This window comes from Herpailurus yagouaroundi, unplaced genomic scaffold, assembly GCF_014898765.1.
Source record: "Herpailurus yagouaroundi ecotype Mexico unplaced genomic scaffold, PumYag 77, whole genome shotgun sequence".
Classification (NCBI taxonomy): Eukaryota; Metazoa; Chordata; class Mammalia; order Carnivora; family Felidae; genus Herpailurus; species Herpailurus yagouaroundi.
The window spans coordinates 32126954-32151968 of record NW_024412388.1 but is presented as its reverse complement, the minus strand read 5'-3'; the positions used below and the strand labels follow the sequence as shown (position 1 = coordinate 32151968).

General features: G+C 40.1%; 1 protein-coding gene across 2 annotated transcripts in view; it reads left to right on the top strand.

The window, feature by feature from the left end:
• Positions 1–9732: 9732 nt before the first annotated feature.
• Positions 9733–25015, top strand: part of SCMH1 (Scm polycomb group protein homolog 1) — a 170118-nt gene continuing 154835 nt past the window's right edge. Inside the window, exon 1 of one of the 2 annotated variants that reach the window (XM_040469813.1) lies at positions 9733–9818. The gene's annotated coding sequence lies outside the window, so the exon portion shown is untranslated. The remainder of the gene's footprint in view (positions 9819–25015) is intronic. The other variant, XM_040469817.1, reaches the window with a different exon arrangement.

The following is a 25015-nucleotide window of genomic DNA, read 5'->3' as shown; positions in this document are numbered from 1 at the left end:
TTTTGTTTTGTTTTGTTTTGTTTTGTTTGAGAGAGAGAGAGAGAGAGAGAGAGAGAGAGAGAGCATGCATGCATAAGAGTGATCCTGGGAGGGCAGAGAAAGAGGGAGAGAGAGAATCTTAGGCAGGGCTCAATCTCAACACTGTGAGATCATGACCTGAGCCGAAATCAGGAGTCGGATGCTTAACTGACTGAGCCACCCAGGCTCCCCAAGAGATATTTCTTAAAATAAAGTCAGCGTGTCCCAAATTGAACCTAACATCCTTGCCACTTTTCCTGCCCCTCCTTCTTCATTTAAGAAAACTTGTTTTCCTCACGAGTGATTCTGGTTTAGAGAAATTTCTGTTTATTCAGTAAATAGTTATTGTTGATCACTTAGAGATATTTAAGCCATAGTTGTTTCTCTCAGGGAGCTCACTGTTTATGAGGGGAAGGTAAGACACATACTTAACTAATTCGTATACATAACTCTAAAAACTCCAGAAATTCAGAGGTGGAAGGAGAGGTCACTGACTTCTGGGGTGGTCTTGTAAAATCTCCAGGTTCATTGCTTAAGGAAAGCTCGACATAGGTGATTTGAGAGTAGAGGCTGAGGGTGCCCGGGGGGGTTCAGTTAAGAGAGTAGAGGCTGAGATGGAAAGGATGAGAATCTGGGAACAGAATTGCTTTTGGAAAGCTAAAAGTGAAAATTTTGTCCTTTCTCTTAAACCCTTGGAATATTACACACTTCATTAAAACCAAAATTCTTGTAGGATGGTTTTAATTGTTCTTTGACAAAAAGTGTCATAGGCTCAGTTAGCAGTTTGTTGGAGCATTGTATTGAACATATACTCTTGTTAGACACTTGGAAGATACAGATTAATAGGAAATATTCAGTGCTGTGTAGGCATTTGTAGCCTGCTAGTGAAGACACTAGTGATAATTATATTACAGTGTAGTAAGTGCTATAGCAGTGGTAGGTGCAGTATGGTAGGATTGCTATATATTGCTAAGGGCTGAATTATGTCTCTTGCCTGCCCTCAAAATTGGTATGTTGAAGTCCTAACCTCCAGTATTTCAGAATATTTCAGTATCTCCCATTTGGAGATAGGGCCTTTAAAGAGGTAATTAAGCTAGAATGAGGTCGTATGGATGGGCCCTCATCCAGTATGACTTGTGTCATAGTATAAGAAGAGGTTAGGACACCTACGAAGGAAAGACCATACGAAGAGAGGGAGGAAACAGCCATCTATATAAGCCTAGGCGAGAGGCCTGGGAAGAAATCAACCCTGTTGACACCTTGATCTTGAACTTCTAGCCTGTGTAATTGTGAGGAAACACATTTCTGTTGTTTCAGCCACCCAGTCTGTGGTTGGTCTTTGTTATGGCAGCCCAGCAAACAAATACAATAACCATTCCAGAGGACTTTGTATCTAGTTCTGCCTCAGAGTTTCAGGGATGATGTAAATGACACTGGGGCGATGGGAAGATGAGAAGGAATATATAATTATAGTTGGGTATTATTGAAGGATGCCACATACATTTTCTTATTTAATTTGAAACATCTTACCCATGAGGTAGGATGCCAGGTCATTATACACTCCATGACTGATAAGGAACTGAGGTGCGGGTGGAATAAATGATGTACCCGATATCAAACGGCTAATAAATGTCAGAACAACAACTCGGAACCAGGTCTTCTTACTCCACATTTTGTGCTTTGTCCAGAATGATTCATTCCCTCCTGTGACCTCCTTTTTAAGACCCTGTGCTGTCTGAACTTCCTGCTGTTTCTGTTGCAAGTAATCATGTATTAATTTCTGTATATTTTGAAACATATAAATGCTTCTGTCTTATTTTTTTCCTCTGATTTGTTGTAAATGTTACAGTTGTTAGCTTTTAAAATGAAAGCATATGCATATTGTATATTCATTTTAATTGCTATGTCTATTGCTCATTGGCATATTATAGCATATTTCCAAGTGTTTTGTTATTTATTATAATTGCTTTACACTCATGCTTATGTAGACTTTCCTCAGGGGCATTCAAACATGATGGAAATAAAGGCTATTTTTGTTATTATGTCTTGTAAAGTATAATAGAAAACATGAGAGCCAGTATACTTGTTCTTGGAGATATTTAACAAGAGAGCAGACAACCATTTGTCTTAGATGATTTAGAATATTAGACTCCCAACCTTGATTTTTTTGGTGTTCTGTCTTATCTCCACAGTTACTTCAAGAGACTGCCAGAAACTCTTCAAACCAGATTAAATTTTTTAAAAAATAAATGAATTTTTTGGGCACCTGGGTGACTCAGTCACTTAAGCGTTTGACTTGGGCTCAGGTCATGATCTCACAGTTCGGGAGTTCAAGCCCTATGTTGGGCTCTGTGATGACAGCTGAGAGCCTGGAGCCTGCCTCAGATTCTGTGTCTCCCTCACTCTCTGCCTCTCCCCTGCTCAAGCTCGCTCTCTCTCTCTCCCTCTCTCTCTCAAAAATAAAGTATTAAAAAATAAAAATAAATGAATTTTAAAGGTGAATTTGGTAGTATAAAAGTTTATAAAGACTAATAGGCATAGAGAGTCATAATTCCAAATGAAGGGAATGCAGGAGTTTAAAAATGTCTAATTTCTTTATGTGTATTTGTTCAGTTTTTCATTCATTCATTCAACAAATATTTAATTATGTCTACTAACTGCCAGACAGTGTGCTATGTGCAGTGACAAAAAAGAATGCCATAATTTTTAAAATGCAAAGACAAGCCACAGAGTTAAAGAATATATATGTGGTACATGTATCAGCCAAATATCACAATCTGTAATAATAAAGGATTTCTACAAATAGATTAGAAAAAGACAAATTCATAGAAAAATGACAAGGCATAAATGAGGCAACCTAAATATTTATTACCCATTGACCAATAATTAAAGGCAAATTAAAGCTCTAATGAGATGTCTTTTCATACCTATTAGATTGGCAAAAATTAAGAAGTCTGGTAATACCAAATATTGTCAGGATGTGGAGTTCAGGGAACTCTTGGACACTCTTGATGGGAATAGAAATTGTACAATCATGGTAAAGAATAATTTGTCAGTGTCTAGTAAAACTAAAGTACATATAACCTGTAGTCCAACAGTTCTGCTCCTAGGTCAGTACCCTTTAGAAACTCTCCAATGTATGCATGAAGAGATACACAAAAATATTCATGCAAGGGGCACCTGGGTGGCTCAGTTTGGCCAGGTTATGGCCGACTTTGGCCCAGGTTATGATCTCACGTTTTGTGGGTTTGAGCCCCATGTACGGCTTTGTGCTGACAGCATGGAGCCTGCTTTGAATTCTGTCTCCTTCTCTCTGTGTCCCTCCCCCACTCATGTGCACACGTGTGCACCTGTGCTCACTCTTTGAAAAGTAAACATTTAGAGAAATCTTTTAAAAAATTAATGCGTTATTATAGCAAAAATTTCAGACTACTCCAAATGTCTATCAATAAAAGAATGAAAATATTACAGTACATTTATCTAATGGAATTCTATACAATAATGAACGTGGACTAGAACTATCTAGTAACTTGAGTGAATCTGAAAAAGAAAAGGTTGAGTGAATAAAGCAAGTGACAGAACACATTTACATAAAATTTAACATGTATGTATTATTTAGGGAAGTATACTTAAGCAATAATTGTTTAAGCAATTGCATGGTTATAATAAACATCAAATTAAGGATAGTGGGTTTCTCTGAATGTCAGGGCAGGGAGAAAAGACCGGAAGGATGCTGGGAAGAGCACCCGGGGGCGCTTACATCGTACAGTAGTCCTCCCTTAACTCCTGTTTTGGTTACCCATGGTCAACCACAGTCAGAAAGCTGATTGAGGACCCTCCTTCTGATGGATGTATGGTCAGATCAGTAGTAGCCTAAAGCTCCCCTCCATCATGCTCCTCACTTCATCTCGTCACACAGGGATTTTATCATCTCACACTGCAAAGAAGGGTGAATGCAGTACAATAAGATATTTTGAGAGAGGAAGGGACCACATTCACATAACTTCTCTATAGTTTACTTATTTATTTTGAGAGAGAGAGGGAGAAAGACAGTGTGAGTGGGGGAGGGGCAGAGAGAGAAAGAGAGAGAATCCAGCACTTAGAGTGCAGAGCCTGATGCGGGGCTCCAACTCACGAACCATGAGATCATGCCCTGAGCTGAAATCAAGAGCCAGATGCTTAACCGACTGAGCCACCTGGGTGCCCCTCGCATAACTGTCATTACAGTATAATTTTTCTGTTTTATTAGTTACTATTGTTAATCTCTTGTGCCTAATTTTTAAATTAAACTTTATCATAGGTATGTATGTACAGGAAAAGACAGTATATATAGGGTTTGGTACTATCCACAGTTTTAGGCATCCACTGGGGGTCTTAGAACACATCGCCCACAGCTAAGGGAGACTACTGTATTAGTAGCTATCTTTTTCAACTAGGTTGTGGTTATATGGTTATGTGGTATATTCTTATACCTTTGTATCTATCTGAAATACTATATGGGTATTTTTAAAGAATAATAGATGTAGCCCTCATTATGAGTGTAATGCAGGGAGGGAGGGAGTAGCAGAAATATAAAGAGATGTTATTATGATGAATCATGTAAAATTGCTGTTTTTATAGGTCTTAAACGGTCTAATACGAGCAATTTCAAGTGGCTCCACCTCATTCAGTCTAATGTAAATTGTGCTCTCACTTGGATACATTCAGAGGACTGTGGGAACACAAGGGTAAGGACAGCTGAGTGCTGAGGCAGGAGGAGCAGGATGATCTGTGGAAAGTCTTCAGATATTGAGAATGGCATTGGGGCGCCTGGGTGGCGCAGTCGGTTAAGCGTCCGACTTCAGCCAGGTCACGATCTCGCGGTCCGTGAGTTCGAGCCCCGCGTCAGGCTCTGGGCTGATGGCTCAGAGCCTGGAGCCTGTTTCCGATTCTGTGTCTCCCTCTCTCTCTGCCCCTCCCCCGTTCATGCTCTGTCTCTCTCTGTCCCAGGAATAAATAAACGTTGGAAAAAAAAAAAAAAAAGAATGGCATTGAAACTGCATCTTACAAGCTGAGAAGGAATTCACTAGGTAGAGAGGAGAAAAAAGAGGGCCTTCCAGATAGAAGTCAAGCCCCTTGGAGTGAATTAAATCCCTCAGGAGGAATATGTGGAGGTCAAAGAAATGCAAGGAGGGGGAGACTAAGAAGAGGGACAACATGTGCAACTACGTGGATGGAACTGGAGGGTATTATGCTAAGGGAAATTAGTCAGAGAAAGATAAATATCGTATGACTTCACTCATATGAGGACTTCAAGAGACAAAACAGGTGAACACAAAGGAAGGGAAGCAAAAAGAAAAACATGGAGGGGGACAAAACAGAAGAGACTCTTCAACATGGAGAACAAAGAAGGTGACTGGAGGGGTTGTGGGAGGGGGATGGGATAATTGGGTAAGGGGCACTAAGGAATCTACTCCTGAAATCATTGTTGCACTGTATGCTAACTAATTTGAATGTAAATTTAAAAAAAATAAAATTAAAAAAAAAAAGAAGAGGGACAACATAATAGCAAATATCTGTATAGTGTTTACTATGCATTTTAATATGCATATAAACTCATGTGATCCTCCCAGATGGGGAAACAGGCACATAAAAGTTAGTAACCTGACCGAGGTCATGGGGCTAACGACTGGTGCAACTAGGATTTGAACTCTGGCAGTCCAAGTCCAGAGTCTGTGCTCTTGGCCAGTACGCTATACTGACTCACTACACTATAAGCACTTCACACACACACACACACACACGTATTATATATATATATAATATATATATACAGCATATATATAATATAGTACATATATATTATATATATGCTGTATATATATAATATATATGGTGTATATATATTATATATATATATACAGCGTATATATATATATATGTATGTATATATAATATATATATACAGCATTGTCCTCTAAGGTAGAGTAAGGGATAGCAAGATAACAGAGATGTGACTAACTCAGAAGAGTAGTGATTCTACTAGTTCTGTGTGCCAGTAATTATAATTCCATGTAATAATGAAAAAGATGGAGTCAGGGAGACTATTGAAAATCGATCCTAAGTATTTGATGTATCAACACAATTGAAAATTTTAATCCTCTGCTGTCTATATCATAGTTTCTCTAATATGCTGACTGGGATTAATATGGACAGTTTTGTTTATTCTTCTTTATTTTCTGGTTTTAATAAAGGTAGAACGAAGGATATTGTTGATTTAGTGGATTTCCAGAAATGGATGATATTCTAAAGATCAGTACTTCAGTCTTCAATATTTCATAGACAGGAAGGTAAAAGAGACCATATGGTTTGTGGAAAGAATTGTGGCTTGGTGGTTGAGATTCCCAGTCAAGTCCCAGTCTGCACCCCACTCTGTGATTTAGGCAAGGGGGTGCAGTCGGTGATCTCTAAGATTTCTTCCAGTGCATAGGTTCCAGGACTATTAGGTTAAATATTCAATGAAGAAATTGAGGCTTAAGGAAGGGATGCGGTTTGTCCAGCTCATAAAACTGGAATTTCATTCTCTTGACTTTTGGTCCAAAAAACCTAGTGGAAGAATCACCATTTGAGTGGCTTCTTTATGTCAGGCACATATTAAGTACCTAAAAAAACATAAAGGCATGTGAAATTGTTTCAGAATTTATTTATCCAATATAAAAGTAACAACATAGCATCTCCTATGTTTATTTATACGTATCTTGCTTTTTTCCAGAATGTATTTAAAGCATACTTACTTTGTGTAACATACCATACTAAGAAAGGGAATAAATTGAGTATTTTTCAGATACATTGCAACATGCAGATATATATTATTTGCACCTACCTGCATACAGGTATCATTAACTTCACTTTATACATAAACAAACGGAGACTTAAAGATACCTGGCCAAAATCGTATAATGTATAAGTGATAGAACTCAATTTCAAACTAAGACCAGCCTGACTTCAACCATAGAGCCCTTTGCGTTTCGCCTGTACACTCCCCCAAGCAGTGTTACAGACACTGTACAGGAGGCAAGACAAAATCATTGACTCTCTTTTTTCTCTAAGTTTATTTATTGATTTTGAGAGAGAGAAGGGGAGGGGCAGAGAGAGAGGGAGGGGCAGAGAGAGAGGGAGAGAGAATCACAAGCAGACTCCATCTGCATTGCCAGCGCAGAGCCGGACATGGGGCTTGAACTCACAAACTGTGAGATTATGACCTGAGCTGAAATCAACAGTCAGACGCTTAATTGCCTGAGCCACCCATTCACCCCTCCTTTTTGTTTTCTTCTTTTTAACTGAAACCACGACTAAGGGAGGTCTGTTGTGCAGTGTAAGCCCTCTGTGTGCTCTTCCCAGCAGTATTTCCAGTCTTCTCCCCACCTTGCTGGTCAGAGATACCCACTATCCATGTAAACTCTTTTCACCTCAGTGCTTTCCACCTGTAGATGACAAAAATACACCAAATTCTACTCTCGACAGAGAGGACTCAGACAAATGTAAAAGGTTCTTCCCACATGATATTGCCTGTTAATTGAAAGCACCATACCATTATTTGGTAGGATTTTTGTAGCTGAGTTCCCATATTTGCTTCTGAACAAAAGTGATTCTGTTCGTATAGGAATGGTATTTTATTTGAGCTGTTTGTGCGACACTAAAATAGTACTAATGCCTGTTGCCATTATATATGAGTTGCGTAGTTATTTTTTCTACAAATGCTTTGAAAGGTTGATATGACTCTTGGAGTGATATTAATTTAGAAATCCAGGATTTAAGTGCTCGCTTCAGCAGCACATACACTAGAAGTCTTGGATTTCGTTTCTCAAGAATAAACTTTGCGAGAAGTCTATTAATCACAGAGTTTATAGGTCTTCTACTAAGTATATTTTCATCATCAGTTGTAGTTGTGCCTACATTTAAAGGAAACCATTTAGGGGTGCCTGGGTGGCTCAGTCGGTCAAGCATCTGACTCGGTTTCGGCTCAGGTCATGAGCTCACAGTTTGTGAGTTTGAGCCCCGCATCGGGCTCATGCTGACAGTGCAGAGCCTGCTTGGAATTCTCTTTCTCCCTTTCTTTGCCCCTCCCCTGCTTGCTTTCTCTGTCTCTGTCTCAAAATAAATAAATACACTTTAAAAAAATAGAAATAAAGGAAACCATTTATAGAAATTGATCTTCAAGGAAGTATTCTGTAAATAGTTATTATTGACCCTAGATATCCTCTTTCTATAGAAAGCTTAGAAAATATTACTAAACAAATACCAGTAGAGCCAGAAATTCTCTTGCTTCTTTCTTGCTCCAGAATTTACTCTCCAAATGATCCAACTATGTTCCCTCAGATTTCCACAACTCCAACTTAATTACTTAATGCAATTTAGTGACTAAACAAGGATTGGTGGTTTGGCCTGAATTCTATTAGCTGCCTTAACAGTGAATAGATTTTGTTTTTTATGCTAACCTGGACACTTAAGTGTCAAAGTTGTCTTTTTAAGAACTGCTGTTTGAATTTGGTAAAATGTTTTTGTTAACTTCCTTATTTTCAACACTAACAATTTTCTTTTGATATGTTAAAATCCTTAATGATGGTATTTAAATAAACCATTAGGCTGAAAAGAGAAATGTCAGTTCAGACAATTTACTAATTTGCTGGTGTTTCTGATTATTAGTTATCAATGAAAACCTGTATTTAGGTGCCTAATATAGTAAATGTTTACGTAGTAAGTGCTCAAATACATGTTGATTAAATCCAAATTTGAATTAATGGACTATTTTCATTGCACATATTTTTTTTTCTTTTTTGTGCTCCTTTGTGTTATATTAAGAGGGAAATGTATTTTACACTGACCATATTTTGGAAATAGATTTGTTTGATGGGTAGGGGTTTAAATCCCACGTCCTTTACCCCTAAGCTACCAAAAAGATACTTTATTCTATTTATCAGACAGGTTTAGCAATCCCTGGTGTATTTGTAGCTCTTGCCTTTTTTAGGAATTGAAGGTCACAAGACCTGGTAGGCAAGGCAGCTTCTCACACTTTTCATGCCCCTTTGTATGCATACTATGGTACATTCTGGTACGGTGGTGGGCTCGTAAATGTCATTATAATGTTCTTTGTATTACTGGGAAATAACAATTACCATTTCATCAGTATGGAAGGAGACAGCCAGACTTTTGTTTCCCCAATTTGCTAGTTCATCTGGAACACACATTAAGAATATAGATACCTTGGGGCGCCTTGGTGGCTCTGTCGGTTGGGCATCCGACTTCGGCTCAGGTCATGATCTTTAAGTTTGTGAGTTCGAGCCCTGCGTTGGGCTCTGTGCTGAAAGCTTAGAGCCTGGAGCCTGCTTCGGATTCTGTGTCTCCCTCTCTCTCTGCCCCTCCCCTGCTCATGCTCGCTCTCTCTCTCTCTCTCTCTCTCTCAAAAATAAACATTTAAAAAAATAATAAAAAAAGAATACAGATACCTTGACTTAGAGATTCTGTTTCAGTAGATTTGGGGTAGTGCCTCTGGTGATCCTTTTGGGGAAAAAAAAAATCAGTGCTCTAATTTTTTAAAATGTTGGTACTACATTTATACTTCTTGGTTATAAAGAACAGAAACTCAATATAAATGGATTGAAGCAAAAAAGGAATTTATTGGCTCATTTAATTTGAAATAAAACCTGGTGAAGGGAGTTATTAATAAACTTCTTCTTGCTTCTAGATTGTTTCCCAACTTTATCAGGCAAGGAATGCATAACAGAGGTGCTTGAAAGGACCATAGGGGAATCAAGACTCTGGTATGTCTCAGTCTCATCCATAGTTGTAGGTCCTGCCTTTCTGCCTTTACTTGTACCATGTTTAGCCCTGTGTAATTTTCCAACTCAGCAAGGCTCCTGTGCTGGCCCTGGGCAGAGTGAAACTTTTTTAGAAAAGCCCTGCTTTATACCCAGTGTTTTCAGATTGACCAGCTTAACTCAGGATTCATGTTCTCCATTATGCACTGGTATGGCCTTACAGGCTATTCAGGATTTTGAGTATCTCCCCTGTTTCATATTAAGCAATTTTTTTTAATGTTTGTTTATTTTTGAGAGAGAGAGAGAGAGACAGAACATGAGTCGGGGAGGGGCAGAGAGAAAGGAAGACAGAATCTGAAGCAGGCTCCAGGCTCTGAGCTGTCAGCACAGAGCCCGACGCAGGGCTCAAACCCACAAACCGTGAGATCATGACCTGAGCCGAAGTCAAATATTTAACTGAGTCACCCGGGTGCCCCAGCAATTTCTTTTTTGTAGGAACTGATTAAAGGCTACCTATGTGGCCAATACACATCACATCCTGCGTTTTCCCTACTACATCTCTTTGCAATGTACCTCAGTAGTAGTGAGTCCTGATACAAAACAGACCACAGTGTGATCACCTTTCTCATACCACATAGGGATGCCAACCTCTTGGCATGAAATAGAGGTCTGTACTGTTCTGTTCCTAACCATAATCCAGTCAGTTCTACATTTTAGGGACCCCTCTACCACATACTGGTTTCCGTATCGTAAGGGTACATGGGATTGCAAGCAATAGAAACCAACTCTGGTTAACTGTGTCTACAGCGGTGATTCCCAAACCTTGCTGACTACCTGGAAAGGTTTTTAAGTTAAAAATCCCCATGTACACCACCCCACCTCAAAAAAAAAAAAAAAAAAAAAAAGATTGAATTAGGATTTCCAAGGAAATGGAACATAGGAATTTGTATTATTAAAAAGCTCTCTAGATGATTGTGATGCTTGCCCATTGTTGCCTATTTCAGTGAATATCCTCCAAACTCATCTGTTTGCCTTGGCCTAAACACTGGCACTCATTTCTGAAACGACTTTTTCTCCATTTACAGTTCATTGCTAATACCCATTAGGTCTGTATCCTAAATATCTTATGAGTCTTTCCAGCTGTATCTTTTGTTCTAGTGTAGGGCACCATAATCTTTTGGACCATCATATTAACCCCGTAAGTAGTTTTCATGCTTCTACTTTTACATGTCCCCCCACCTCCATCAATATAGTCACCACAGATCATGCCGTCTCTTCACCTAAGATCTTTCGGTGGCTTCCCATTGAGCTGAAAATACAAACAATATTTTCCCTGCAGTCTACATGATACAGAGGCTACTTTCTTAGCCAGACTCACCTGGTGCTACCATCCCCTAGCTAAATTCCAGTCACACTGGCACCTTTTTTGTTCCTTAAATATATGAAGCTCTTTCCTATCTCTGAGACTTTTTGCACATGCTGTTTTCTCTGTCTGGGAAGTCTTCCCCTGATGCTTGGTTAGTTCTTTCTCAGCGTGAAACCACATCCCCAGAGATAGCCTCCCTGACTTCCCTTCCACAGTCACTGTTTATTTCTGTTTTAGCACTTAATCACAAAAGGTAATTATTTATTTGTTTGTTTATAAGTTCCACGGGTATGGGATCTTGCCAGTCCTATATTTAACATCTATCACAGTGCATGGCATATAATGGCATACATTAAATATTTGTTGAATGAATGAGTGACTCTTCATTGCCACCATCTTGGTCCAAGCTTCTGCCCTCTTTCCCCTGAATTACTACAATTGTAACCTAACTACTCTGCCTAAACTGTTCTGGCTCCCGTTAATCCTTTAAACATTAAACAATCCCGTTAAACATTTTCCATGTTGTTTCCAGGGTTAATGTTTTAAAGACTTGAAATCATAAAAATAAAAACTTGAAGTCTGATAATTATACTGTATTTAAATTATTTTTTTTAATGTTTATTCATTTGAGAGAGAGTGTGCGAGCAAGCAGGGGAGGGTCAGAAAGAGACAGTGTCAGAGGATCCAAAGCAGGCTCTGCTCTGACAGCACAGAGCCCAATGTGGGGCTCAAACCCACGAACCGTGAGATCATGACCTGAGTCGAAGTCAGCCACTCAACTGACTGAGCCACCCAGGTGCCCCAACAATATTTAAATTCTTCACATGCTTCCCGTTGATCTTAATGTAGCTTATAGAACTTTTAAAAAATAACTTTTTAAAATTATGGTAAAATATGTGTAACAATTTATCATTTTTACCATTTTTAATTGTACAATTCATTGGCATTATGTATATTCACGTTGTGCAACCTTCAGCACCATCCATATCCAGAACTTTTTTGATCTTGCAAAACTGAAACCCTGTACTCACTAAACAGTAACTGCCCATTTCTCTCTCCCTCCATCCCCTCCAACCACCATCCTACTTTCTGTCCCTATGACAGAGTACGTATTTTGCCTGTTCCAGGTACCTCATATGAGCGGAATCATACAGTATTTGTCCTTTATGACTGACTTATTTCGTTTAGTATGATGTCTTCAAGATTCCTCTGTGTTGTCGTTTATAGAACTTGTAATGATTTAGCCCATCTACCTTTGTGACCTCTTTTCACCTTGCTTTGCTTTCTGTATATTAGTTCTACTTTCTTTGTTTCTATTCTGTGCACTGTCGATGCCCCGTCTCACCTCGCATGTTTTTCTCATGCCTGTTCCCTCTGCCTGGAATGCTCTTTCCCCTTCTTTTCCGGTTAATTTCCATGTGTTCTTCAGATTTCAACTAAGACATCACTTCTTTAGGGTATACTACTTTCATTTCCCAGAATCTGCTTAGTCTCCATGGTACCATGTGACTTTCTTTTGTAGTACTTGTTTTAGTTCCAAATGACACCTCTATCTGTATTTTTTTTGGTGGACTAGTATTTGTCATGATGGCAGGGGTCACACCTTATGTTCAGTATTGCATCCCCAGTACCTAATATGGAGTAGGTGTTTCAGCAAATAACACTTCATGTGTAATAAATAATACTAAAATCTGTTGACTTAATGAATTTAGGTCTGGAAATTGATGGCTTAAGGTCTTTCTCTGAAAATCTCCTACCATGTCTGAGACTTCTTGACTACTTTAGCTTGTAGAGATCTTCCTTTTCTGTGAATTTAAATGTCCTTATTTATTTGCCAGATGTTTAACATTTACGCAGGTAATTCTTAGGTCATCTGAAATGTTCTATTTTGTAATATTATTTATGCTTTATATTTGCCAATTGGTCTTCCTCCTCTAAACAGTCACTAGAATTATTGTTCTAACTTTCTAAATTACAAATCTTATCATTTTGGAACCTCTAGGGCAGTGCTTCTTATTAAAGTACATGTGTTGAAGGAGCTGTATTTTTTTTTTTTTATGTTTTTATTTATTTTTGAGAGACACACACAGCATGAGCAGGGGAGGGGCAGAGAGAGAGGGAGACACAGAATCCGAAGCAGGCTCCAGGCTCCGAGCTGTCAGCACAGAGCCCGGACATGGGCGGGTCTCGAACCCATGAACCACGAGATCACAACCTGAGCCAAAGTCAGACGCTTAACTGACTGAAGCCACCCAGGCGCCCCTCAACTCCTTTAAGCAAAATTGGTCTCCACTTTTCATGTACCTATAATAGCTACATATTACATTCTGTTGTAATGTGTTTGCTTATCTGTCTCCACATCTAAATTAACATGGTGTACGTCCTATTCACCCTTATATCTCTAGCCCAGGGACTGACACATAGAGTATTCAATAAGTATTGATTGGATAAATTGGGAACGTCATCAATATTTGGCACATATGTCAGACAGAGAAGCTTTTAATTTGGTCTTGGACAAGCTGGATGATTTTTGCCTCACTAGCGAACCAATTCCTGGATGTCGAATATGATGTATAGAGTAAGGGTTGATATGTGTCTTAGAAAATACAAATAATGAGCCTCCTGGCCAGATACCTTATGTGGACGTGCTTTGAAGCTCTGAGGCAGAGGGTGGGAGGTATCCAGAGAAGGAGGTTAAAATTGAATTAGCCTTGAAACTGGTTTAATTGAAAAGTTTGGAATCTGACTTTTTAAATAGCACTTTTTTTTGTTTTCTCTTCATTGAATTTGTTCTTTCAGTTTTATGAGTGACCTTTCAGTGATCTCCTGTTGGCAAGAAAGACTATTTGGCCTATGGAAAAAGTACAAGATTTGAAGCCACATAATCTAGATATTCTAATCCTGGATCTAGCACTTACTAGCTGTATAACCATCACCAGTTATTTAAACTCTCCGAGTCCCATTTTCTTCATTTGTAATGCATGGATACTAGTGTTTGCCATTTGTACCTCCCAAGCTCATGAGAACCAAATGAAGTAGAAAATGTAGTAGGAAAGTGCAGGTGAACCCCAGAAAAATTTTTATCAGCTATTTGTCGTCAGCTTCTTGACTTCAGAGGAGTTAAAAATCTTTGTACCTCAGCTTAGTCCCCTCTGAAATGGGAAGAATGATAATACTGGTATCACTAGGTTTATTGTGCAAATTAAAATAATTCATAAGAAAGTACCTAATATACAGTTGTGTGGCATTAAGTACGTTCATTTGTTGGGCAACTATCACCACTATCCATCTGCGGAACTTTTTCGACTTCCCCACCTGAAACTCTGTACCCAGAAAAAATAACTCCCCACACCTCTTCCTTGCCTGTCCCCAGCAACTACCATTCTACTTTCTGCCTCTATGAATTTAAACTCTGGGAACCTCATATAAGAGGAATCAAGCAATATATGTCCTTTTGTAGCTGCATGGCCTGTTGAATTTTGAAATAACGGTATTGATGATGATAATTCTAATGATTACCATTTATTTAGTACTGTGAGGAAGGGCAGGCACATTGTTTATTTAATCTGCAGTGTTGGCCAACAAATGACCTTATCCATCCTCGTGTGACAGTTGAAGAAGGTGAGGGTAAGGAGATTAATTTACCTAAGGCCACAGGTCTGTGAAGCATCAGATGCAGAATTTACTCCATGTTTGTCTTGACAAGGCTGCAGGTATGCCTACTACACCAAAAGGTGATGAAGTAGGCCTGACTCCAGCCCATGTTGAGATGGCATCAGAAAGGGAATGACTGTGTTTCATGGCCTCCCTTTCTTCTTACATACCAGTTTACTTTGTTCAGATTTCCAAAAAAATAGCGCAAAGAAAGTTCCAGTAAGAAGACATGAACTTTTATTTTGGACTCCTTTAAATTATGAGCTCTTATCAAAAATGACCATCTTTTCTTCTTGTATTCCTAGCCTCTAATACGAGCTTGGCATTTAGAAGTCACATGAACATTTGTTAACAAATTGTATGCCCTCAACCTGCCCCTTTTTTCACATCCAAGTAAGCTGGGCTTTGAGATGGAGACAGCTATATAGTTCCTGCTTTCACAGAGCTTAGAGTCTAGTTTGAAAGGACACATATAAAAAATTACCACCACCAAAATAGATTCTTACTTGAATCAGTTATGGCACATGTTGACTTTAAATTGGCTCATTTAAAGTCACGTTGTATTTTAATTAATTATAAGGCTTAATTAGTTCATATAAAAACATTTGGGGGGGGAAATTAACTATTGTTATTTCATGAGTTGAGGAGTTGGAAGCAGTCCCTCCAAACACATGTACACACCCCCCCCCCTTGCGACATCCCCCAACTGCTGCCTGTCCACGACCCGGTGGTGCCTGCTACTCTGTGAGGTCAGTGAGGAGTGACTGAGTCGGGCAAGGAGTCCTCCAGCTGAGGACTGTGTCGTTGCCTTGCATGAGCAAATGAGCCTCAATCCCCAGATACCTAGCAAATGCCCCAACGCTTCCCTCGTGGACATGCCTTTCTTTACACATTAGCTCAAAATCAGTATTTCTCAAGTGAAATAATGAAAAGCCTGATTTTGCATATGAGAAAAAGCTTAAGAGTGTTGATTGATATATAATGTATGAAGGAGTAATATATGAAAGTCAAATAGCTAAAAGATCAAATGACTTTTTTCTTATATAGCATATTTTCTGTTTTCTGTCACTGGTCACTGTCGGGTATACCAGGCCACCATAGGATTCAGTTATGGTGTTCTGTTTTAACCCAACTGTTCTGACACCACGTGGTATAATCCAATTCAGTTCTGACGCGAACCACCCGGAGTTAGTGTTAGATTGCATAGACTTAAGGGAACACGGTTCCCGACAAGACTGCCCCCACTTCAGATCCAACCTCAGGTGAGGGTCCTCAGGCCACCAACACTTCTAACCAACAGGCTGCAAATCTGATGGTTCCTGTGACCTCCCTCTCAGGTTCAGTAGTTCACTAGAGCAACTCAGAACTCAGGAAAGGGCCATACTTATGATTATAGGCCTATTATAAAAGATACAAATCAGGTATAGCCAAACGAAGAGACCTGTAGGGTGAGGTCTGGAAGAATCCCAAACAGAGCTTCCATGCCCTCTCTCCAGGGAATCAGGGCATCCTCCTGGCACATTGATGTGTTTACCAGTTAGCAAGTTCTGCTGAGCATCAGTGTTCACAGTGTTGATTGGGGCTTTTTTATATAGACCCCGAAGGTGGGCTGGCCCACAGCCCCAGTCCTCTAACCCGGTGATTGATCTTTCTGGCACCCAGCCCCCATCCTGAGTCATCTCATTAGCACACACTCATGTGTGATCCAAGGGGCTTATGAATAACAAAGATATCCCTGTCACTTGGAAAATTCCAGGGGTTTTAGAAGTTCTATGCCAATATTCTGGTTTCTCTTCAGATCGCATAAATCTTTTGCCTTTTACTAGAAGTTCTATGCCAAGAACTTAGGACAAAGATCAAATTATTATACAGCATATGGTACCTGAGAGAAAGTTTAGTATAATGGTTAAGAGTAGTGTATAGAAAGTTATTTTATTTCTTTTCCTCATGAGGTACAAGACACTTAACACAGTACCTTGTATATAGTAAGTCTTGAATATAAGTTAGTACTAAGTATCTTCAGTTTCTTAGGACTGCTGTAACAAAATACCACAAAAGGGTGATTTATAACAATGGAAATTTATTGTCTCACAGTCTGGAGGGTAGAACTCTAAAATCAAGGTGTCAGCTGGGCCATGCTCCCTCTGAGACTGAATACAGTCTCTTCCTAGCTTGCGGTGGCTGTCGATCCTTGACATTCCTTGACTTGCAGCTCCATCACCCCAATCTCTGCCTGTCATCATGTGGTGTTCTCCCTGCGTGTGTCTGTCTCCACATGTTGTTTTCCTCTTCTTATAGGGACACCAGTCCTATTGGATGAGGGCTTACCCTGTGACCTCATTTAGCTTAACTATATCTACAATTTCCACATATTGTCATATTCAGAGGTACCAAGAGTACATAATTTTGGTGAATCCAACCCATAACACGAACGGTGAATTTAACACATAACAGTCCACCCTCTGGCCCCTCAAAATTCATGACCTTCCATTGTGCAGGATGCATTCGCTCCATCCCAGTATCCTTCCAAAGTTTTAACCCATTTCAGCAATAACTCTTAAGTCCAGAATCTCATATAAATACAGTCAACTCAAAGTCCCAAATCACATTTTCTAAATCAGGTACATGCAAGACCCTGGTATGGTCCATCCTGATACGAAATTCTCCATCTGTGTACCTGTGAAACATAGAAAACAAGTTACCTGCTTCCAAGATACAAGGTAGGACAACTGTAGGAAAGATACTTCCATTACAAAGGGGAGCAAATAGAGGGAATAAAAGGGTCACTGGTCTAATTCACAATCAGGGCAGATTCCATTAGATTTCGAGGCCTGACAATAATCCTCCGTGACCAGGTGCTCTGTCCTCTGGCCTAATAGGGCAGCCCCACCCTTTCACACCTCGAGGGTTCCATTGGCCCAGGCCTCTGCATCTGTGGCTTTGCCCTTGGTGTCATTCATTTTTGTTCAGTCTTTGTTCCCTTCCATCTAGACTGGTATATTCTGCTGGTATAAATTCTCAAAAACCTTGTCAGGCTTTCATGCAGTTCATGAGGATTCACACCATCTGATAAGAGAGTCCAAATCTTTCCTGGATAACCATATCTCTGTTCCTAGCTATGGAATAGCTAGATGGTTGATTGTATCTATGAGTCACAGGCAAAGGATTGTCCAGCCACACCACACCCTTGGCCCTATTTCCAGAGCATGTAGTCTGGTTAGGCAGAGAATTTTCCAAATCATCAAGTGCTGGTTCCTTCTTGCTTAACAGTTCATTCCTCACTTTATCTTTGCTCATATTTTACTATAAGCACCAAGGAGAAACTAGGCCACACTTCAACACTTCGCAAATTTTCTCGGCTAAATATCCAGGTTTATCACTTACAAGAGTTTACCCAATGACTAAACGCAATTCAGACAAGTTTTCTGCCACTTTGTAACAAGAATTGCTTTTCCTCCAATGTCCAATCACATGTTCATCATTTCTAGCACCTCACCAGAAGTATCTTTAATGTTCATATTTCTACTAAACATCTCCAAGGCAAACTAGGTTGTTGTTGTTTTTTTCTATTAAGCCTCTATCCCATTACCCAATTCCAAAGCCACTTTCTCATTTCTAACTATTTGTTAGAGCAGGACCCCCCCTCCTGTCAGGACCCAAATCTGTTAGTTTTCTGAGGCTACCAGAAGCTGAAAGAGGCAAGGAGGTATCTTTACCTGCAGGCTTCGGAGAGAGCATTGACTCTGCCAACACCCAACACCCTGATTTCAGACATTTAGCCTCTAGAACTGTGAGAGAATAAATTTCTTTTGCTTATTACATCCAGTTGGTGTACTTTGTTATGGTAGCCCGAAGATGTCCAGTCGGGGTTCCGTGGAAAGACTAGACTCACCAGTGAAAGATGGTGTGTGTGTAGTATCTGCCCGTATCCGCGGGGTTTCTTGCTACTTCCGTTTATCTTTTCTTTTTTCAATTGTTTTTAACGTTTATTTATTTTTGAGAGAGGGAGAGAGACAGAGACAGCGTGAGTTGGGGAGCGGCAGAGAGAGAGGGAGAGAGAGAGAGAGTCCCAAGCAGGCTCTGCACCATCGGGGCAGAGCCCCACACGGGGCCTGAACTCACGCACAGTTGAGATCATGACCTGAGCTGAAAGCAAGAGGCAGACGCTTAACTGACTGAGCCACCCAGGCTCTTTATCTTTTTGAAACCGTATTTATATCTAGTTGCACTTAAAGTTTACTCTTATATGTTAACAGCTTATGATTTGCCTTTGTTTTATCTCAGGAGAGCAACTTGAAACCATTGGTAGGAATGCTGTGGTACCAAAAAGCCTTCAAACTTTTGGAGGGGTGGTGGCTTTAGTTTTCAGAACCTTCCTTCTGCCGGAATGCCTAATACTGGTTCTTGGTTTCTTTCTCATGCACACTGCCTCCGTCAGGGTGAAGCACGAGCAACCCCAGTGGTACTTCAGTTAGCCCTTAGAGAGGTAATTGACCCATAAATGATGAATTACATGAGTCCTTTACCATCACTTCTAATGGATATCTATGTTTTTCAGTTTTGAGTTATTTTTCGAGAACACATTCTTTTCTCATCCTAATGAGGACCTACACTTTTTTGGATTCCCCTTAGTGCCAACCACAGTGTTTGTAGGTCTCTTAGAAGATACTCTGTAAATATTGTTTTGCATTGAAGAAGGCTTATCCATGGCCCTGCTAGTGAGAGACTAGCTCTAGTGATAAATAAGAGATGTTAGCTGCCAGGACTGTCATTTCAATTTGTCTTGCTTGTGCTGAGCTCATTAATAAATTGCCACAGTGATAATATGAAAGTAATGAACCTTCTGGAGGCCCAGCTGGGGCACAGAGTACCAGCAGGGACCTTCAGGGCAGTTGCCATTGTTATGCACAATTCTGTTACAGAGTTTAAGGCTTATTTTTTTCCCCTTTATTTATATTTTGCAAAATCCAAATCCTGTGTTACCATTTGTGTCCTTCCTAAGTGAGTTTATTTGAATTCAGCTCAACAAACATGTATGTATCTGATGCCTGCTACTGTCAGGCACTGTATTAGACCCTAGGGATGTAAAGGTGACTAAGACATCCCTTAGGGATTCTCCATCAAATAGGCAGGAAAGGTATGTACAAATAATTGTACAAATAACTGTAATACAGCATTTAAACGCTGCAAATACGAGCCAGATATAAACATAGAAGAGAAAGGAAAATGATCATCTAGGGAAAAGAGCTAAGAGGACTGAGGAAGAAGAGAGTCATTGATTGCTGAGTTAAATTTTGAAGGATGGGTTGTTAAGTTGACAAGTTGTGTGTATAATGGGAAAAGGGACTTGCAGATGAGTTGAGGGACCGCAGGTCATTTAGAATAACTTAAGGGAAGAAGGTAAAGGGAAGGAGAAGATGGTTAGATGAAGCTAGAGAAGTAGTCAGAGGCCAAATCTTAAAGAATTTAGGATTTGAAAGGCTGTGTATGCAATGCCAAGGACTTTGGTGCTTTTCATTCTACAGGCTACATGGCTCCATTGAAGGATTTCAAGCAGAGAAGCAACATGATGAAATTCTTATAAAAAACTTTTTTTTAAGGTTTATTCATTTCTCAGAGACAGAGAGACAGAGTGTGAGTGGGGGAGGGGCAGAGAGAGAGAGAGAGAGGGAGACACAGAATCTGAAACAGGCTTCAGGCTCTGAGCTGTCAGCACAGATCCTGATGTGGGGCTTGAACTCATGGACTGCGAGATCATGACCTGAGCCGAAGTCGGACGCTTAACCGACTGAGCCACCTAGGTGCCCCGATGGAATTCTTATTTTAAAGGGATTACGCCAGTTGCCACGCACATGACAGAGTGGAGGTAGAGAGAGACCAGTTAGAAAGCTATTGACTGGTTTTGTGCAAGCAAGCAACAACATAGTTTACTGCAAAGAGCATGACCTAGGTTGTTTCAGATCCCTGTTCAGTCACCTGCTAACTCTCTAACTCTGAAATTTCCTCATCCATGAAGTGGGAGTAATAATAATCTCTCACTGTGTATTATGGAAAGTCATATGAAATAACACGTATACATAGAATTGCCCCAAAGAGCTGAGTATAAATGTTAGCTGTTATATATCAACTTCTGGTTTTGTTGAGTTTTAGGTAACTTATAACCAATTTTAGAATTTTCAAGAAGCACTTTCGTTTTGTTTCTATCATGGTCCTAATAAAGAAATCAAGAGGTTTACAAACCTTTTTTACTTACATTAGGATCCATCTTTCAGCATTTCTCAGCACTTAAAAAATAACATAACTAAAGCTTTTTCCTTTGGACATCCTGCCAGACTCCGAGTTGGAGAATCAGGTTTAATGTCTTTTTTGAGTCATTGGTGCAGTAGGAAAAGACTGGAACCCTAGTTCAAAAAAGGAGCTTTTTAGCTAAAACATAGGATCAGAGTTTACTCTGCCTCTGTTTCTTCAAGTGTTTAATAAGAATAATGTGAACAGGTGTCCTAGTCACCTTGCATATCTTTTGTGAAGATCACATTGTTTCCTTAAGTAAACATTCACTAAACTACCATTCAAAGTATTATTATAAAAAATGTAGAAATGAATCAGATATGGATCCTAATTTCAAGGGAATTACAGCATTAAAAGAACTGTAAAAGATGTACACAAATAATGTAATACAAATAAGATAGTGTGTCGGTCAGTTAGCATTGAAAGTTATAAAGAACTTTGGGGTCAGGGCGCCTGGGTGGCGCAGTCGGTTAAGCGTCCGACTTCAGCCAGGTCACGATCTCGCGGTCCGGGAGTTCGAGCCCCGCGTCAGGCTCTGGGCTGATGGCTCGGAGCCTGGAGCCTGTTTCCGATTCTGTGTCTCCCTCTCTCTCTGCCCCTCCCCCGTTCATGCTCTGTCTCTCTCTGTCCCAAAAATAAATAAACGTTGAAAAAAAAAAAAAGAACTTTGGGGGTGCCTGGGTGGCTCATTTGATTAAGTGTTTGACTCTTGATTTTCGCTCAAGTCATGATCTCAGGGTTGTGAGATCAAGCCCCACATTGGGCTTCTCACTGGGTGTGGAGCCTGCTTAAGATTCTCTCTCTCTCCCTTTCCCTCTACCCCTTCCCTGTGCTCCTGTGCACACACTCTCTCTCTTTAAAAAAAAAAAAAAAAAAAATTATAAAGGACTTTGAAACTGGAAGTCCATTATATTTTGTATAATGTCTTGTAAAAACATTGTTTTAAAAAGTATATTTCACATGTTCTCATTATTTTTAAAGTGCTTCACTGTCTTGGATATCTGTGGAAAATAAATAATAAGGATGGATTAAGATTTTAGGTAGATTTTTTTTTTTAACCAACTGAGCCACCCAGGCGCCCCTTGGTAGATTTTTTTTTTTTAATTTTTTTTTCAACGTTTATTTATTTTTGGGACAGAGAGAGACAGAGCATGAACGGGGGAGGGGCAGAGAGAGAGGGAGACACAGAATCGGAAACAGGCTCCAGGCTCTGAGCCATCGGCCCAGAGCCTGACGCGGGGCTCGAACTCCCGGACCATGAGATCGTGACCTGGCTGAAGTCAGACGCTTAACTGACTGCGCCACCCAGGCGCCCCAGATTTTTTTTTTTTAATGTTTACTTTTGAGAGAGAGAGAGACAGAGCATGAGTGGGGGAGGGACAGAGAAAGAAGACACAGAATCTGAAGCAGGTTCCAGGCTCTGAGCTGTCAGCACAGAGCCCGATGTGGGGCTCGAACCCACCAACCACGAGATTATGACCTGAGCTGAATACAGACATTTGACTGACTGAGCCACCCAGGCGCCCCAAGATTTTAGGTAGATTTTTAAGTGTATATGAATATTTTGATCCCAGGCTTAATATTCACTGATATCCAAGTTGACTTTGTTAAAGTACTCTTTGAGCCTCGTGTGTGTGTGTACGTGTGTGTGTACGTGCGCGTGCACACGCACGTGGTATAGTGTAGGGTATGTAATGAAGATAATGCCACATATCCCTCAGGTTTGTTGTGTGAATGGTCATTATATGTAGAAGTACTAAAAACCAATGTTCATTCTTTCTATAACACCACCTACCTTTTCACTATTGCCTCATGTTAAGCTTTGAGACAGCAGCTTCTTTGAGATATTTTCAAGTTTATTTTTACTTACAAAAAATGTTAAGCATACAACAAAGTTGAAAAGGCTTTGTGGTAAAAACCCTTATGTCCGCCACCTAAATTTTACCATTACTTGTAAATGTGACTTTCCTATTTATCTGTCCCTCTACCCACCCAGCTACATTGAAATTTTTCGGATAATTCTTTAGGAGTTTTCTGAGTCAGGTTTTTTAAAACAAATTTGGAAACCAGGAGTGCAAATACATTTCAAATATTTGTAATTAAATTACAGCTTTCTTATTTATAGTTCTTTGTACCCATGAAAAATTTTTTACTGAGTTATTCATTATTTGAATCTGTTTTTGCTCCTTCTGTTTGCACTATTTGTGCTCCTACATTATTGTTCCCAACCTTAAATCATCCCATTGCATTTTCCTGAGAATGCCTTCAGTTAGTCTTTTTTCAGTGTCACATTTAGAGTAGGCATTTATAGTCATCCTTATTGTCTCTTTCTCTTTTGAAAGTATCTTTAAAATTAAATCAGAAACGATAGTGTACATTCTGTGCTTGTTAGCGAACACTGCAGCCAGAAGCTTTGTTTGCCCGGAGCAGGGGTGCCCGCGGCGATCCTCAGAGCCCAGGTGTGTCAGCACTTCCATCAACACCCATGTTTTGTTTCTGAGTGCCGGTTTTTCCCCAGGACAGTGGCCTACTTAGTATGCCCTGCCGGTAAATTTAGTATGCCCTCCCCGTTACCTTTGTTTGGCTACAGCGTCTCAGCGTTGATTGATTTTCTCCATTACATAGCCACGTTTAGATTATATGTTACAGAAATTCTGCAACGATTCTGCAGCCCTTCCCTATTTTCCAGGGCTGTGCCAAGTGTCAGGTGGATTTCCTTAATGAGCTGTGCAGACTGTATTCAGAAAAGTCTTTGAGAAGCTAAGGTATGGTCATAATTATGTGTCTCAACCCCCTTCACCCTCTCATTTCCTGTTGGTAATGATCCTGTCAGATTTGAGACTGACATATATATACTAAAGGACCCAGCTTGTTTTGTTTCATTTTGAGAGATTGGCCTTAAACTGTTTCCCTCATAAATCACCTATAAGTTCTACTTACAAACCATCCAAATGTTTTTTTAAATTCAGAAAGCAGTCACTGTGTTCCGGTTATGTAATTTTAAAATTTTATGTTTTTGTTTTTTCTTAATGATTAGCACTCATTCATTTCATTCAAAAATACTTAACTGAGTGCCTCCTCTATACCAGGCGCTATTCCAAGTGCTGGGATGTAGTGCTGAATGGATAACACAGATAAAGCCCCAGTGGAGCAGACAAATAAATAGACAAAGAAATATTAAATGGTGCCGACTGCTGCGGAGAACTAAGAGTGGTATGATAGAGGGAGTCTGGGTGACTACTTTATTTGTTTTTTAAATGTTTATTTGTTTTTGAGAGCCAGAGAGAGAGACAGAGTGTGAACAGGGAGAGGCAGAGAGAGAGGGAGAATTGAAGCAGGCTCCAAGCTTTCAACACAGACCCTGACTCAGGGCTAGAACCCATGAACAGCAAGATCCTGACCTGAGCTGAAGTTGGATGATTAACCGACTGAGCCACCCAGATGCCCGTACTATCTCTCTCTCTTTCTCTCTCTCTCTCTCTCTCTCTCTCTCTCTCTGTCTATCAGAGAGAGAGAGAGAGAGAGAGAGAGAGAGAGAGAATGTGTGTGTACACAGAGGATCTGAAGCGGGCTCCATGCTAACAGTAGAGATCCCGATGCAGGGCTTGAACTCATGAACTGCGAGATCATGGCCTGAGCCAAAGTCGGACACTTAACTGACTGAGCCACCCAGACGTCCCTGGGTGACTACTTTAGATAAAGTGGTCAGGGAAGAGATGACATTTAAGCGGAGACTTAAGTGGTAAGAAGCCAGCCATATGAATACGGGGTAGAGCATTCCAGGTAGTGCAGAGGCCCTCAGATAGTGAGGAGTTTGGCCTGAATCTGGAGCAGAGGAGGATGGTGTGGCTGGAGCAGTGGTAAGGATGAGCGCTATAAGAGAGGAAGGCTA